Consider the following 4,767-nt stretch of genomic DNA (forward strand, 5'->3'; position numbering starts at 1 on the left):
TCGCTGTGTCGCCCAGGCTGGAGTGCAGTGGCGCGATCTCGGCTCACTGCAAGCTCCGCCTCCCGGGTTCCCGCCATTCTCCTGCCTCAGCCTCCGAGTAGCTGGGACTACAGGCGCCCGCCACCTCGCCCGGCTAGTTTTTTGTATTTTTAGTAGAGACGGGGTTTCACCGTGTTAGCCAGGAGGGTCTCGATCTCCTGACCTCGTGATCCACCCGCCTCGGCCTCCCAAAGTGCTGGGATTACAGGCTTGAGCCACCGCGCCCGGCCTAACACTGAATTTCTTAATGTGGCATCCAAGTCTGGCTCCTGCAAACTCACGGATCCCATCCTGTGCTGTTTCCTAGCTCCCATCAGCACCTTTGTCCATGCTGTCCCCAATACCCGGGAAATGCTGATCCTCAGCTCAGATGTCACCTCCTGTCTCGCACTTCATTTTCAGGCCTGCTTTTCTATCTCCCACACTATATTGGGAACTCCTTGAGGGTTTAGGTGGTGCCTTGGTCCCTCTGAGGCCTTGGTGACTGAAGAAGGGCCATGTAGGGGCTCAGCTCACATTTGTGGCCTGAATGAAAAACGGTGTGGGAAGAACAGCCAGCCCTGAGCCCACCCCGGTGGGTGTCATATGTGACAATGACGCCCACCCCGGTGGGTGTCATATGTGACAATGAGGAAAACAGGGCCAAAGAGGTGAAGTCAGGCTTGGAACTGGACTCAGATTGAAAGGCTGACTCCATCCCCCAAGCAGCAGGGAAGAGGAGTCAGGGAAGAGTAATTACTTACATGTGCACAGCACTTGAGAGTTTATAGCCATAGACGTTATGTCATTCAACCCTGGCACAACATGACATAGGCATTCTTATTTTCCCCTGACATGTAAGGAAACTGAGGCCCAAAGAGCCAAAGTCACTTGCCCAAAGACAAAGCTAGGAAGTGGCAGCCTCAGGACTTGAACCAGGGTCAGTTTGATGGTGGAGCCCTGTGCTCTCACTATCAGACTAGGCCACAGCTGGAGCTGAGAGGGAGAGTGGCCAGTTGGGGCCGGCAGCCCTTTCCCCCTCCCTACCTATTCCTGTTGGGTTTCAGCTGTTGGTAGCACGAATTGGCATTTACTAATCCCCTCGGACCATTCAAGGCCAGGACGAGGCAGCCTGAGACACAAACACAGCAGAGCATCATCCATATTCCAGACTCCAAAGGTCACACTTGGGAGAGACTTGAAAAAAAAAATGCAAGTGCAAAGAAAGGCCATGGGAACTTTCCTCCCCTGGAACCCCAGGAGCTCTTCAGAGGCAAGCCTCCCCACCTTGGACCTGCTGAGGGTCTACTCTGCCTCTAGAAGAGGGCAGTTTCCTCCCCGTATTCCTGCAGCCAAAATCTCCCTTGAGAAGTCTCTTGCGGGGGCCATGCCTTCTTTCCGGTTGGGCGCTGGGCCTGGACAGCTCCTGGCTGGCTGCAGCTGGGCCCTCGCACCTGTCGGTCCAGCTCCCCTGCTTCACAAACACACGCCCCCGCCGAGCTCAGTGCTGCTTCCAGATGGCTGGTCACTTATGCCTTCACCCCACTTTGGGCCTTTTTCTTTCTCATTTGATTTCTTTTCCTTACCTTGTTTTCTTCCCAGGCTTCTGCGTATTCTTTCCCTCCACCTCCCCCATGCCCCCCCATTGTTATCTTTCTCTCCCTCTGATTGGTGCTCCTTTCTCTCTGCATTGAATACATTTCTTTCTGCTCAGGTCTGTCTTTTTTACCCTGACTCCAATCCATCCAGGTATCAATACAGCACTAACTTTCTATTCTGTAACAGTGAGTGACAAGTTTGGATAAGGTCATCTCTCCAGTCCCTACCAGCTCTGACATCCAGTTTTGAGGAAAGGTGAGAACCTGAGGGCAAGGAGATGGGGTACACAGTCACAGATTGGGGAAAGAAAGACTGAACCCAGAAGAACGGATTAAAATGGCAGCATCCTCACTTGCTAGCTGTCTGACCTCAGCAAGGCCATCTCACCTCTCCAAGCATCCTTCCTTCATCTATAAGATGTGATCAGGAGCCGGGCACTGTGGCTCATGCCTGTAATCCCAACACTTTGGGAGGCCAAGGTGGGTGGATCACTTGAGGTCAGGAGTTCAAGACCAGTCAGGCCAACATGGTGAAACCCCATCTCTACTAAAAATACAAAAAATTAGCTGGGCACGGTGGTGCGCACCTGTGATACCAGCTACTCGGGAGGCAGAGCAGGAGAATTGCTTGAACCCAGGAGGCGGAGTTGCAGTGAGCAGAGATGGCGCCACTGCACTCCAGCCTGGATGACAGAGTGAGACTCCATCACCACACACAAAAAAGAAAAAGTCATCAGGGAAGACCTGATAGTAACAGAGACAACATTCCAAGGAGTGAGGAAGCCATGTGAGAATTGACTTTGCTCATGGATGGGAAAGGCCCTTATGAACTATAAGGGGCAGGTCCTTACTGGCAACGGGTGTTACTTAAGGGACAGTGAGGCCCAGTGGTCACCAGCAGAGGCTCTGGGGCCAGTCAGCCTGGTTAAGATTCTCGGCCCAAAACATACAAGGTGTATAACCTTGTCAAGCTGCCTAATATCTCTGTGCCTCAATTTCCCTATCAGTAAAATACAGATGAGGTAATAATAGTACTGACCTAACACCTGAGGTTGTTGGGGGATTTAATGAGAGAATAAGCACAGAGCACTAAGAACAGAGAGGATCTGTCACCTAATAAATGTTCAGTGACCATTCCCACTGATGTTATTATTTAGAGCTAGTAGAAAGAATACTCCCTTGAGGTGGCCACTGCAGGAACCTAAGCAAGCCATGTGGTGACCCAGACTCATCTCTTTGCAAGGCCTCAAAGTCTGTTTGTGCAGGTTGTGCCCTGAAATTCAGCTTGTGTTCCTCTTGCAAAGCCATGGGCCCAGGGGTGAGAGTTGTGCAAAGCCCAGAGGAAGCAGCACCTGGTTCTAATTGCTCCTCCCAGAGGAGGCGCCTTTTTGTAATTAGTACAAGCAGACTGTATGTGCTAGCTGAGGCACTCTCCCTGCCTCTAGGCAGGAAAGTGTTACCTTGTATAACCAGGCCTGTGGTCCTCTCGGCTTGCCTGGCAGCAGAGTCTGCACCTTGATCCCCTGAGATACCCCAGATCCTCAATCCATCTCCAACACTGATCTTGTCCTCAGCGGGACAAGTCTCTGTGGCTGTGGGGATCCATGGAAATATTTCCAGTCCCACAGTTTGTGCATGCGAAATGACTCCTAACCACGTTCACTCAGCCATGTTTGTCTGGGCCAGCCCCCCAGCCCCAAAGTTAAGGGCCAAGAGAAGCAATAGGGGCCAGTGGTCCAAGCTGGGAGACTTCTCCATGCCAGTGGAGACTCTGACTAAGGGCAAAGTGGGATCCATGGATGAATGGAAGTGTGAGGCCTCAGCTGAGATGAGATTGGGAGGCTAGGAGAGCTGGGCCCCAGGAAAAGGGAGTCCAGGGAGATGCTGGTAGCGTGGAGATGAGACTCAGGGCAAAGGGCTGTAAAATCTCTCAGGTCTTAGGCCAAGGGAGCAGTTTCAGCCTCCTGTTGCAGGGAGCAGGGCCAGACTGAAGTGGCCTCACCTTTTTAAGGATAAAGTAAGCTGGGAGACACTGTGCTGGCCTGACAACGGCGTGTCGCCAAAAAAGGAGAGCAAACAAGACCCCAAAGGCCTGTGTTCTAGAAGCTAAAGTGAAACCAGGGAAGGCCTGGCATGCTTGAGGCCTAGCCAAATGTATTTAGCAACGTGAGATGAGGCCCCTGTCACTCCCTGGCATGGAGAAATTTATGGACTGAGATCCTCTCACACTGCCCTTTAGAGATTTGAAGCACGTGTCCATGATTGTGCTGAGCTGGAGGGACTGGAGAGGGGAGAGGGATGGCTACAGTGAAAAGCCACTGTCCCCCAGGCCCCTCGAGGAGAAAGCCCCTCTCTGTGCCATGGAGAGAGGCAGGGGAAAGTTCCCCACAGTTTGGCTGAAAGTCATCCTGCCGATTGCTCTTTTTGACACAACCTCACTTTCTTTCCAGTCCTATATTCCTGGCTGTGTGTGAGCTATTTCCACTTGGATGTTCTGCCAACAGCTTAAACTAAACATGCTTAAAGCAGAGTTTCTCTTCCCCCACAAAGCCTCACACCTTCCCAAGGCCTCCAGCCTCACTGCTGACACCCGAACAGCCCAGGGCCAGGCCTGCCTGCTGCTTCTCTTTCTCCTCCCCACCAGCACCTCTCTCCCTCCCTGCCTTTGAACCCCGGACTTCTCCCTGGGTAAAGTTTTCAGAGTTATCTTTGCTGCTGTCCTCTCCCACCTGCACCTCATCCCTGGAGATTGCTGCCCCAGCCCCTAACTGGGCTTCCCCCTCAAGAGCTCTCCCTAGATCTGGGCCACGCATCCATTCTGGCCATATGTGTTGACTACTTACTGCAATGGATGTGGTGAACCATCCATTCTAGAAGAAAGAAAAGCATAGACACTGATAACAGGGGGGTACCGATAACAGGGTAGCCTAGTGGGGAATGTTTGGCCTCAGGAGTGAGTCAGACCTGGCTGTGAATCCCAGCTCTGCCACTTAACCCTTTGTGTCATCTTAGGCTTGTTTCCCCTCACTGTGCCTCGATGCCCTTCTCCCTAAAATGGGGATGATAGCCTTGACTGGCTAGGGTTCTTATGAAGTTGAATGCCAGAAGGGGGCACAGAGAAGGGGCATACACTGGAATGACATCCCTGAAG

This window comes from Rhinopithecus bieti, unplaced genomic scaffold (genome assembly GCF_001698545.2).
Source record: "Rhinopithecus bieti isolate Rb0 unplaced genomic scaffold, ASM169854v2 scaffold_15339, whole genome shotgun sequence".
NCBI lineage: Eukaryota > Metazoa > Chordata > Mammalia > Primates > Cercopithecidae > Rhinopithecus > Rhinopithecus bieti.